The sequence below is a fragment of the Nicotiana sylvestris genome, chromosome 5, assembly GCF_000393655.2.
Source record: "Nicotiana sylvestris chromosome 5, ASM39365v2, whole genome shotgun sequence".
Lineage (NCBI taxonomy): Eukaryota > Viridiplantae > Streptophyta > Magnoliopsida > Solanales > Solanaceae > Nicotiana > Nicotiana sylvestris.
The window spans coordinates 42,577,319-42,591,158 of record NC_091061.1 but is presented as its reverse complement, the minus strand read 5'-3'; positions in this window follow the sequence as shown (position 1 = coordinate 42,591,158).

Here is a 13,840-nt window from a genome sequence, read left to right as displayed (position 1 = left end):
GAGGCTGTTCATGTTTTGTGAAATTTATGTTTTAAATTTTATCAACTGTGTCCTGTCCACCTTGCCTGAACCTCTGTGTTTGATTGAGTCCTTCTTCTACTTGTTCTAATAATGTGTATATATGTATGTGTTGTGCAATTAGCTGAATTTCAAATTTGAACTGACCAACTGATTCCTTGAGTACAATTTTGGTTAGTCAGTACAATTCGAATCATGTGTTCGATACTGTTAAATGTCTGATTTTGGTTTCGATTGTATGTGTTATAACTAGTATAGTCGAGTCGACATATGTCGTCAATTAGTTTCAGTTGTCCGAACAATAACAAATCAACTTACTTCTGCTAAGCATTTGCTTGAATCAATTAGGAACTGAGTTTGTTTACTTATAGTTGTTAATTTGAATCAGAAATGTAAAAGGAATGTTTTGTTTAGTTACAGTTCTGAATTGGAGAGCATGTGCACTTGTGCACAACATGTGCACTTGTGCACCTCATGTGCATTGTGCACAACCTGTGTCCTGCATAAAGGCTTTTGTTAAGTTTAAAATAATTTGACAGCACATGCTGTCAGATTACATTCTGCTGCCCATATTCTGCTTTAAGTTTCAGAAATAATAAACATTACTCAAAAGCCTGCCAAGGGAATATCATGGGGTTTGCTTATACTTAATTAGTTAAGTGGAATCTGAAAGTAGGAGAGCACATGGGAGGGGTGTTGTGATGGTCTAAACAGGCTGTTAAAGGTTTGATTTTAGGCTTATAAAAGGCAGACTTCCATCAGTTTGAAGGGGAGAGGACACCTGATATTAGAGAGACATTAGGAGATCTGAGAAGAGGGAAAGGATAGTATATACACACACAGACAGAAATAGATAGAGAGAGGCATAACACAGGAAAGAGGAACTGCATTTTTCATATTTGTCTTGATTCTCACTGGCCTGGATTTCCCTGTTCCATATTGATTTCTTCTGAGACCTGTTTGAGATTTTTAGTTGTGTGTAGCATCAGTGCATTCCTAGATCTGTTTTGCCTAAATTCTGATTCATATTACTGGGAACTTGCTACACTCTGCCATTTTTCATTGGCTCCAAACTGCATCTTGCACTGGGATTTTGTTTCTATTGGTTACCTGCTGTTGCTGCTGCTGCTATTCTGCTTCCTGCTGCTGCTGACCTTTCTGCTTCCTGCTGCTGCTGACCTTTCTGCTTCACTTCTTCTTTGCATTTCAGTATTCAGGTACACATTTCGAGTCCCATTTTGGTGTCAACTGTAACAGTTCGAAAGCATGAAATGAAAGGAGTTTGAAGAAACAAGGTATGACGCCTCTTCACTTTGTAAAAATTTAATCAGAAATTGATAAGAATCCGGGTTAGGCCAAAGCATATAATTAAATTAGCATGTACCTTTTCTTCTAGTTTTAGAGACAAATGCATTAGAAATGTAGCCACTTTAGGATACCCTTTCTAAAATAGAGACGAGCCTCGCCAAATAAAAAATGCGAAATTGCGGGGCCCTCAACAAATAACCATAACAAATATTTAGAATTCAGGATAGGCCGTTTAGTGAATTTCATGGCCTTCTACAAAAATAATAACGTGCTAGGCTTCTTTAGGCGCGGCTTAATTAAGTTACATTCTTAAACTCGGGTGCACATTGATGTGACCCAAATCCAAATCTCAACGGAGTCAAAATGTGTCGACAACTACGGGTGCATTGATTGTGACGTGGTTCGAGATGCATTTTCACGACGTTGCAATTCTATAAAAATAAATGATAATAATAAAAGCGGTTTAAACTTAATAAAAGCACGTAAGTCATAACATGTATTTAAATCAGATATTTAGCCATTATAACAATTTAAGCGACCGTGCTAGAACCACGGGATTCGAGGGTGCCTAACACCTTCCCTCGGGTCAACAGAATTCCTTACTTAGAATTTCTGGTTCGCAGACTTCATTTGGAAAAGTCGAAAATTTCCTCAATTTGGGATTCAAGATAAACCGGTGACTTGGGACACCAAAAGCCAAACCTTTCCCAAGTGGCGACTCTGAATTAAATAAATAATCCCATTTCGAATATTGTCACTTAAATTGGAAAAACTCCCTCGCGCATTTTAACCCTCCGGGGTGGGGCGCGCAAAAAGGAGGTGTGACAGCTCTGGCGACTCTGCTGGGGATGCAAACCCAGAACCACTGGTTCAGGGTTCAAGAATTTGAGCTTAGAATAATTTTTATATTTGGCTTTATTATCTGATCTTTATTACATGTTTTTGCATAACGTGCTAAATGTTTTTTTTACCGCTTTGATATTATCTGAACTGTATATAAACTATGCCGAAACCCTTCTCTTCTTACCTCCGGGGAGAAGCTCGCTGGTCGAGACTCCCTATTCTGTTAGTGTCAATACCTGAAATAAGAAAGAGGTCGGACAAGTTACAAAGCCGGACGATCTCGCGGGTCCCCGGTACGTAGCCCCCTCCTCGACTCGAGTTGTCCGCTCGGGTACACAGTCTAGAACAAATACCCAGGTTACGAACCTAGAATAACTTGACTTCATGCCGGATCCCTAGTAGGAACGCTTATTTGCATCATATTGCATTTGACTTAGGGGACTCAACACAGGGGTTGGGTCCGTCTAGGACTAGCAACCTGAAATGAAAAGACCATCCTGTTGCATCCTATTTGTTTCCGTGCATTTATTTGTCTCGGACATGCATGCTGCCTGACTTTGGAGTATTTGAAAATATAAACAAAAAAAAAAAAAAATAACAGTGTATAAGGCTAATTTTCTACTTTGAAAAATAGCAATGCTCAATTACTGTCAAAACTCTGCCGAAATTTTGCGATAATAAAAGGGGAAAATGTTTTATTTACTAAGAAAAAGAAAAACAAAAAGATAGAAAAATAGTCTTTTATTTTTGGGAAGTTGTTTGTTGAAAAATAAAAGGAAAGAATTTTGTTCTAAATTAATTCGGTTAATTTGACCGAACTACGCGGGTCTGATTCTCACCGGATGTGAGATACGTAGGGAAACCTCATCGGTTACGGCCCCAATTTTTAAAAATCCAAAAAAAATATATTTTTCTTTAGTTCTTTCTTTATAAATGCTTCTTTAGAAAATACAAAAAAAAAGAAATAAAAAATAATATAGAAGTTTTCTTTAAACTCAAATAAAAAAAAAATAAAAAATAAATAAATAGTCTCCTTCTTTCTGAAGTCTTTCATATGAAAAAATGAAATAAGAATTAAAAAGCAGCAACAAAAATCCAAAAAAAATACTCTTTTCTTTTTAGTCTCTTTTTTGTAAAATGTCCAAAAAAAAATTATTTGAAAAATTGAATTCCAAAATATTAGGATTTTTCTTTAGAAGTGCTTTTGTAAATAAATAAAACTCAGAATTCCACATCATTTTCCCTCTTTCAAAATTTAAGAGGCAACATCATATACATTCTTTCTTCCGTAGAAAAGGTAAAACAAAAAAAAAATCAACCAAACACATTTTCTTTTTATTTAAAAAATAATAAAGAAAAAAAACATTTCCAAAGTTCAAGTCAAAAGCAAATAAATTTTTAGAAGTCTTTCTTTAAAAAAATAAAACAAAAATCAAAATAAACAAAATTTTCTTTCTTCTTTTAAAGCATTTCTTTCAAAAATTCCAAAAAAAAGGGTTAGTCTAGTTACTCCATTTTCGATGCCCGAACTACGCGGGTTTGATTCTCACCGGATGTGAGATACATAGGCAACCCTCATCGGGTTCAACCCCACATTTCGCTAAAATAGCCAAAAATCAATAAATAAATAAAACGTGTCAAATTTTAAATTTTGCCATAAATAAGTTGGGTGGTGTCCAACCTTCCCTTTTGCTAAAAATAGCCAAAAATATATGTCAAATTTTAAATCTGTCATAAATAAGTCAGGTGATGCTGTTTTGTCATAAATAGCCGAATGTTTCCCGAAAGGGACGCCGGAAGGCTGACTTTGCATAAACAGCCACCTTTGGGTCATTTTTTAAGGTTTGGTCCAGTTGACCCACACAACCTTAAAATCTTCGTCACCGAGGCGTTGAAAGGCCGTGTTGGCAATATTGAGTTTTCTAATTTGAAAAAAAAACGATAAAAAGAGTCATAAATAAGTCAGGTGATGCTGTTTTGTCATAAATAGCCGAATGTTCCCGAAAGGGACGCCGGAAGGCTGACTTTGCATAAACAGCCACCTTTGGGTCATTTTTTAAGGTTTGGTCCAGTTGACCCACACAGCCTTAAAATCTTCGTCACCGAGGCGTTGAAAGGCCGTGTTGGCAATATTGAGTTTTCTAATTTGAAAAACGATAAAAAGAGTCATAAATAAGTCAGGTGATGTTGTTTTGTCATAAATAGCCGAATGTTCCCGAAAGGGACGCCGGAAGGCTGACTTTGCATAAACAGCCACCTTTGGGTCATTTTTTAAGGTTTGGTCCAGTTGACCCACACAGCCTTAAAATCTTCGTCACCGAGGCGTTGAAAGGCCGTGTTGGCAATATTGAGTTTTCTAATTTGAAAAACGATAAAAAGAGTCATAAATAAGTCAGGTGATGCTGTTTTGTCATAAATAGCCGAATGTTCCCGAAAGGGACGCCGGAAGGCTGACTTTGCATAAACAGCCACCTTTGGGTCTTGTTTAGTATTTTTTATCCAGTTGACCCACACAGCCTTAAAAACCTTCGCCCCGAGGCGCTGAAGGGCCGTGTTTGCAACACCAGGTTTTTACTGTAATTTGAAAAAAAAACAAACAAAAAAAACAAAGAGTCAGCGGTCGGGTGAATACCGTTTGAATTTTGTCATAATAAGCCGAGCCAGCTTCGGTCGCGTCTTAAACCGTTCTTGCCGAAGTAGCCTTAGAGTATCTTTCAGTTGTCGAAAGGTTATTTTCGTAAAAGAACGGACAAGTTTGTAAAAATGATCCTCCCCGGCCTCAAAATTCATGTGAAATTTGGAAGGGGGCACGTTTGCAAAAAATAACCGTTCGGTTGCATTTTGTGAGTGTTGAAACCCAATTTTTATTATGAAGAAAAAAAATGTTTCATTGCTTTTACCTTTCATTCGGCCCGAACTACGCAAGATCTGATTCATGCGGGGTCATGATACGTAGGCAATCTCTATCGGATTCGATCATAGCTATAAAATAAATTGAAAAAAAAAACTGAAAGAAAAGGAAAAAGAAAGTTGAGTGAAAAAGAAAATAGAAAAAAAAGGAAAAAGAAAAAAAAAGAGTGCAAAAAATAAAAGAGCGGCAAAAACAAGATCAAGAGTGATTAAAGAGAGGCAAGAATAAAAGAAAAGAGGTACATAGTGAAGAGGGCTAGTTTAGGGTCGGGATGAAACATGCAACCCGTTCAAACAAATGGTAAAAGCGTTTAACTGTTTAAGTGCATTGCATCCCATTGTGCGATTTCCTATATGTTAAATGCTTCAAAACTAACAAGGTTGTGTGTATGAGTAAATTAGCCAGGTTCTGTTCAGGTGATTGGTTTTGTTGGTATGCAGTGATAAGCAGCCTTGCACGCGGCCACAACATTATACACAAAACTGAGCTCCACCTCCCAGAAACGCCCATCCTTACCAAGCTCCATATAGTCCCCCAATCAAATATTCATCAGTACAATCCTCACCCAAGAGAGTCTTTCAAAAGGAATCAGTTCACCTCTATTGGTGAATCATACTCAGGCTTGTTCCAAAAGCTAGTCAGGCGAAGTCTGCTGCAGCCAGTGGCCCCAAATCGGCCAAACACCGAGTCCCCCCTCCCCGCATCGAGCTGATACTAGATGTGAATGCCACTCTGGAGCAGTGGGGCACGGTACAAAGGACTGTTGGTCATTAGACCCTCAAAATAGCAGTTGAGGACTTGATTGAAGCTGAAAGAATCGTTCACCGGGACGAAAAGGTTCCTAATATGATGAACATTCCCCTGCCTACTCTCACAAATGGGCCAATAGATGGAATGATCTGTGAAGCTGAGGAATTTGATCCGGCACTGAAGGCTATTGCAGCCATTGCCGAGACAGAAGAAAGCCAAAAAAGAAAAGCCGTTCCCCATCAGACGGGAGTCTCGGTAGCCAGTCTTGCTATCCTTTCTGCATCTGGATTGTCTCAGGGTGTGATCCAGATGTTTTACTTTATTGTCTTACTTTCCAATGTAAACCCTTCTATCTTCAAAAAATAAAAACAAAAAAAAATCATCAAAAAAAAAATCAAAAAAAAAATCAAAAAGAAAATCAAATGAAATTGATATTTCATTTTCCCGGAATGTCTCTTTTCTTAAATCTTGTCAATTTTCTCATTCTCTTTTAGTTCTGTTAAATGCAGATTTCAATAATATGACATGCTTGCGGACTTCATGCCCGGATCTTAAAACTCTGTCAGACCTCGAAATAATGAATCAAGAATTGGGTCGCAATGAAGAATAGCTTAAGGAAACAAGACAAAGAGTTGGAACAACTGAAGGAAAATTGATTCCCAAAATTGGAAAGGTCCATACATTACAACAAGAGTACTGCCAGAAAGAGTGCGTTGTACTTGGGACACATCGAAGGAAATGTCCTTGGAATAACTGTCAATGCAAATGCAGTCAAAAGGTACTATGTTGCATCCTTTATATAATAAAATCTTTTCCGGTTGAGATGACGAAGGCTTTCATTCTCTCTACCCAAACACTATCAACCCTTTGCAAAACCCATTTGAGCTGGTTACTCTTCTTTGATTACCCTCTTTGGAACCTAAAAATATTATTGAAAATAAAATGAAAAAAAATTGAAATGAAAAAGAAAAATGAAAAAAGAAGAAGAAAGAATTGGAAAAATAAGAAAATATATATACAAAAAAGCAAATCAGAAAAAAAATCCAAAAACAAAAGTTGCCTGAACTACGTTTGACTTGATTCCGAAAGGATACGTAGGCAACCTCTCCTTGGGGTTCATTCACACCAAAACAAAAATCCAAGAAGTCCCCCAAAAGTGAAACTGGGGTAGAAGTTATAATGGTTCGGCAATGATCCCGCCCAAAAGGTTCCAAAGTTGTAGTTCCCAAATTCCTTTTACCCCAAACCTTGTTCAAGTCCTTCTGATCAATCGGCAAAGCGGTTCAAAATGGGAGGATGGAGTTATTTGGACCTGATACAACAAAATGAGAAGAATAAAATGAGAGAGTCTTATTGGTGAAAACCCACACGGGCACCGTAAGACGACGGTAAGCATAGAAAATCAAATGAGAAGTCTTGTTAGTGAACACCCACATGGGCACTATAAGGAGATGGTAAGAAATGAAATGAAAATGCCAGCTCGTGAAAACCCGCAAAGGGCGCCCATGATCGAAAATGAGATCCTCACAACCACCGTCATCAATAGAGTCCTAGCAAGGTTTCTCGGTATTCGAAACAAAGTTGTGATAAATTTTTGGGAGTCAGACGGTTTACACAGATCAGGCATCCAGTCCAAAAGGCATGTCATGTTCATTGAAGTCCGCATGTACTCCGGATAAGTCCTTCTCTCCTTTCCCCGAAAGGGACACTTCTAGTTTTAAACTCATTCTCCATTCAATTATTTGTTTCTCTTTGAATCCCTTTTGGTCTAACACTGTTCCAAAACCAAGACAAAGAAAGGATGGCAAGACTGATTTACAGGGCTTTCGTTGGATACACGCTAATGTGCAAAGGGCACCCAGCCTCAGCAGGGGGCATCAAGACGACCTCGACTGGTCATGGCAGCCTATAAAGGCAATTGAAGTTGAAAGGTTTGGGTTTCACATGGTTAATCGCCTCCACGAAGGAAATCCCCACAAAGCCTCCCCTTGTAAAAATTCTCCAGCAAGCTTGCCCCAACAAATCCCCAGCGAGTCCGTTCTGTACAAATCCCCACAGAGTCTCCCCTTGTACAATCCCCCACAGAGTCTCCCCAATATAAAAAAAAAAAATCCCTGTTGGAATTTCCCCAACACATCCCCAGCGAGTCCCTTTGTAAAAATTCCCCAACAAGCTTACCCCAACAAATCCTAGAAAGCCCGCTTTGAAACAAATCCCCAGCATGCCCCGTTGTACAAAATCCACACAAAGAATCCACTTTGTAAATATTCCCCCACAGAGCTTCCTTTTGTACAAATCCCCACAGATTACCTCCAATAAAATCCCCGTCGAGAATCTCCAAGCAAAACGGGACACAAAAAAAAAGAGGCCTTACGAGGCAAATCATCGCAGAATCTGGAAATACAAGCCTGAGCAGTCTAAAGGGTTTCGCCATTCGAATCAAATCAATGGCGGGACTTCACAACAGAAATAAAGACGCAACAAAGCAACTGGGAACGATCAAGGTCACCGAACCGACCGTCATTTCCGAACAAACAATTGTTCTTTGTCTGAAAAGTTGAAACAGGTTTAATCCAAGACAACCGTGCAAGAAGCAGGTGTCGCCCAAAGAAGAAGGTACATGGGTACAAGAAATATTTTGGCAATAAGGAATTCACTCGAAAGGTAAGTTTCCACGAAACTCCCTTTTATCTTCTACTAAAACAAGAAAATTCAAAAAAAGATGTCAGTTGTTGTTCTCGAATTTCGTCCCCAGCCAGTCAGCATTAGGGTTTTAAACCCTAAACTGAATTTTTCCTTTAGTCAACATTAAGGTTTTAAACCCTAAACTGAACTTTTTTCCATTCAGCCAGCATTAGGGTTTTAAACCTTAAACTGAGCTTTTCCATGCAATCAGCATTAGGGTTTTAAACCCTAAACTGGATTTTTCCTTTAGTCAGCATTAGGGTTTTAAACCCTAAACTGAACTTTTTTCCACTCAGCCAGCATTAGGGTTTTAAACCCTAAACTGAGCTTTTCCATGCAATCAGCATTAGGGTTTTAAACCCTAAACTGAATTTTTCCTTTAGTCAGCATTAGGGTTTTAAACCCTAAACTGAACTCTTTTCCATTTAGTCAGCATCAGGGTTTTAAACCCTGAACTGAACTCTTTCCTTTAGTCAGCATTAGGGTTTTTAAACCCTAAACTGAACTCTTTTCCTTTAGTCAGCATTAGGGTTTTAAAACCCTAAACTGAACTCTTTTCCTTTCAGTCAGTATTAGGGTTTTAAAACCCTAAACTGAACCTTTCCATTCAGTCAGCATTAGGGTTTTAAACCCTAAACTGAACTATTCCCCAGTTGGTCAGTATTAGAGTTTCAACTCTAAAATTGAACTTCCCCCCAGCTAGTCGGTATTAGGACTCCAACCCTGAACTGAGCATTTTTATCTTCCTTCATCAATTTTATGAACTTTCCGGCGAATAATTAACGAAATTTTCCTAGTGAAACTGGGGCAGAAAATTTCATTCGTTTGTTTGTTTTCTCCCGCAGGTCTAACCTCGAGCCACACGGATCGAAATGACCCACGAGATGAGTCTCAGCTCAGAATCAAAGAAGAAAAAAACAAACAAAAAAAAGATGTCCCGAGATATCGGAGTAAATGGAAGGCAGATCGACTCCAACATTTGATTAAGGTCCCGAACTCTGCCAGTCGCGTTTCACTCAGTATCCCAAAGATTGAACAAGTCGCCGCAACTCGCAAGCATTAAGATTCGGATCAAAGTCTCCAAGCACAATCAGATAAGACCCAAGATCAAGTCGCAAAAGAATCATAGATAGGAATCTTGTAACTCGCAGTTGACATGCATATAAATAGTTAGTTCAATTCCAATTTTCCTTTGGTTGTAATAAGGCGGTCAGTGACGCAGCATTGACAACAGCAACAGCAGTAACAGCAAGCATTGCAATCCCATGGTAGTCTCAGCTACCGAAGCTTCCCGAACTACATTGACCTGATTCCTGTTTAGCCCAGGATATGTAGGAAATCTTTGAAGCAAAGATTCGGTCAAATCTTTCAAAAAAAAACATGCTTCACACGGAGTAGTCCATAGGCAAAAATCGCTCATATCCGCTCACTTTATCTTTGCACGAAAACCCTTCGTGTTTCCGAACAAAGAGGGGCAGCTGTGAGCACGTGATTTTTGTTTTACGCGACAATCGCTCCAAAAGAAATAAAAATAATAACAAATGGTCCCGCTGTACAACTTTGGATCTTACATGACACTTTGTTAATTATTTATGATTTTTGCCCATTTTTATTTTTTATTAAAACAAAATACAAAAATGTATGTGTCATGCGTAATTTAAACCGTAATCCGTTTGTTAAATGGAGAATCACAAAATACACATTTTTTGTCCTGATTTGTTGCCTTGTTTAATTTTACCTACTTCTAACATTTTTATATGCGTGTAATAAATACGTTAAGTATTAATTAATTATTTAATTAGTTTGTGTGTTTAGGAAAATTAGAAATAAAGAAAAGAGGTTAAAACTCGTTTTAAAAGAGCTTGGGCCAATTCGCATTTTTAAAATCAGGAGGCCCAAATGAACAGCCCAAACGACCCAGTCCCAACAGGCCCTCTGCAAGACGCCTAAACGACGTCTTACAAGCACCATCTCTGTGAGCCGTTGATGGATTCAAAGGAACGGCCCAGATCTGGCCAATCCTTTACTTAAACGACGCCGTATGAGGCCTTTTAATCATAGCCGTTAATCCATTCCTCATCCTACGGTCAAGGTCACTTCCCCATAACCCATGATGAACCCGACCCATTTCCACCCGGACCAACCCAAACTCCGTTTAGATGAAACGACACCGTTTCTCCTAAGCCTTCAGATCACCAATAGAGGTGAACTGATTCCTCTATTGACCAACAGTCCTTTGTAACGTGCCCCACTGCCCCAGAGTGGCATTCACATCTAGTATCAGCTCGATGCGGGTAGGGGGGACTCGGTGTTTGGCCGATTTGCGGCCACTGGCTGCAGCAGACTTCGCCTGACTAGCTTTTGGAACAAGCCTGAGTATGATTCACCAATAGAGGTGAACTTATTCCTTTTGAAAGACTCTCTTGGGTGAGGATTGTACTGATGAACATTTGATTGGGAGACTATATGGAGCTTGGTAAGGATGGGCGTTTCTGGGAGGTGGAGCTCAGTTTTGTGTATAATGTTGTGGCCGCGTGCAAGGCTGCTCATCACTGCATACCAACAAAACCAATCACCTGAACAGAACCTGGCTAATTTACTCACACACACAACCTTGTTAGTTTTGAAGCATTTAACATATAGGAAATCGCACAATGGGATGCAATGCACTTAAACAGTTAAACGCTTTTACCATTTGTTTGAACGGGTTGCATGTTTCATCCCGACCCTAAACTAGCCCTCTTCACTATGTACCTCTTTTCTTTTATTCTTGCCTCTCTTTAATCACTCTTGATCTTGTTTTTGCCGCTCTTTTATTTTTTGCACTCTTTTTTTTTCTTTTTCCTTTTTTTTCTATTTTCTTTTTCACTCAACTTTCTTTTTCCTTTTCTTTCAGTTTTTTTTTCAATTTATTTTATAGCTATGATCGAATCCGATGGAGATTGCCTACGTATCATGACCCCGCATGAATCAGATCTTGCGTAGTTCGGGCCGAATGAAAGGTAAAAGCAATGAAACATTTTTTTCTTCATAATAAAAATTGGGTTTCAACACTCACAAAATGCAACCGAACGGTTATTTTTTGCAAACGTGGCCCCTTCCAAATTTCACATGAATTTTGAGGCCGGGGAGGATCATTTTACAAACTTGTCCGTTCTTTTACGAAAATAACCTTTCGACAACTGAAAGATACTCTAAGGCTACTTCGGCAAGAACGGTTTAAGACGCGACCGAAGCTGGCTCGGCTTATTATGACAAAATTCAAACGGTATTCACCCGACCGCTGACTCTTTGTTTTTTTTTTGTTTTTTTTTTCAAATTACAGTAAAAACCTGGTGTTGCAAACACGGCCCTTCAGCGCCTCGGGGCGAAGGTTTTTAAGGCTGTGTGGGTCAACTGGACAAAAAATACTAAACAAGACCCAAAGGTGGCTGTTTATGCAAAGTCAGCCTTCCGGCATCCCTTTCGGGAACATTCGGCTATTTATGATAAACATTATCACCTGACTTATTTATGACTCTTTTTATCGTTTTCCAAATTAGAAAACTCAATATTGCCAACACGGCCTTTCAACGCCTCAGTGACGAAGATTTTAAGGCTGTGTGGGTCAACTGGACCAAACCTTAAAAAATGACCCAAAGGTGGCTGTTTATGCAAAGTCAGCCTTCCGGCATCCCTTTCGGGAACATTCGGCTATTTATGACAAAACAACATCACCTGACTTATTTATGATTCTTTTTATCGTTTTTTTTCAAATTAGAAAACTCAATATTGCCAACACGGCCTTTCAACGCCTCGGTGACGAAGATTTTAAGGCTGTGTGGGTCAATTGGACCAAACCTTAAAAAATGACCCAAAGGTGGTTGTTTATGCAAAGTCAGCCTTCCGGCGTCCCTTTCGGGAACATTCGGCTATTTATGACAAAACAGCATCACCTGACTTATTTATGACTCTTTTTATCATTTTTTTCAAATTAGAAAACTCAATATTGCCAACACGGCCTTTCAACGCCTCGGTGACGAAGATTTTAAGGCTGTGTGGGTCAACTGGACCAAACCTTAAAAAATGACCCAAAGGTGGCTGTTTATGCAAAGTCAGCCTTCCGGCGTCCCTTTCGGGAACATTCGGCTATTTATGACAAAACAACATCACCTGACTTATTTATGACAGATTTAAAATTTGACATATATTTTTGGCTATTTTTAGCAAAAGGGAAGGTTGGACACCACCCAACTTATTTATGGCAAAATTTAAAATTTGACACGTTTTATTTATTTATTGATTTTTGGCTATTTTAGCGAAAGGTGGGGTTGAACCCGATGAGGGTTGCCTACGTATCTCACATCCGATGAGAATCAAACCCGCGTAGTTCGGGCATCGAAAATGGAGTAACTAGACTAACCCTTTTTTTTTGGAATTTTTGAAAGAAATGCTTTAAAAGAAGAAAGAAAATTTTGTTTATTTTGATTTTTGTTTTATTTTTTTAAAGAAAGACTTCTAAAAATTTATTTGCTTTTGACTTGAACTTTGGAAATGTTTTTTTTCTTTATTATTTTTTAAACAAAAAGAAAATGTGTTTGGTTGATTTTTTTTGTTTGTTTTACCTTTTCTACGGAAGAAAGAATGTATATGATGTTGCCTCTTAAATTTTGAAAGAGGGAAAATGATGTGGAATTCTGAGTTTTATTTATTTACAAAAGCACTTCTAAAGAAAAATCCTAATATTTTGGAATTAAATTTTTCAAATAATTTTTTTTTGGACATTTTACAAAAAAGAGACTAAAAAGCAAAGAATATTTTTTTTTGGATTTTTGTTGCTGCTTTTTAATTCTTATTTCATTTTTTCATATGAAAGACTTCAGAAAGAAGGAGACTATTTATTTTTTTATTTTTTTTTATTTGAGTTTAAAGAAAACTTCTATATTATTTTTTATTTTTTTGTATTTTCTAAAGAAGCATTTATAAAGAAAGATCTAAAGAAAAATATATTTTTTTTGGATTTTTAAAAATTGGGGCTGTAACCGATGAGGTTTGCCTACGTATCTCACATCCGGTGAGAATCAGACCCGCGTAGTTCGGTCAAATTAACCGAATTAATTTAGAACAAAATTCTTTCCTTTTATTTTTCAACAAACAACTTCCCAAAAATAAAAGACTATTTTTCTATCTTTTTGTTTTTCTTTTTCTTAGTAAATAAAACATTTTCCCCTTTTATTATCGCAAAATTTCGGCAGAGTTTTGACAGTAATTGAGCATTGCTATTTTTCAAAGTAGAAAATTAGCCTTATACACTGTTATTTTTTTTTATTATTTTTTTTTATATTT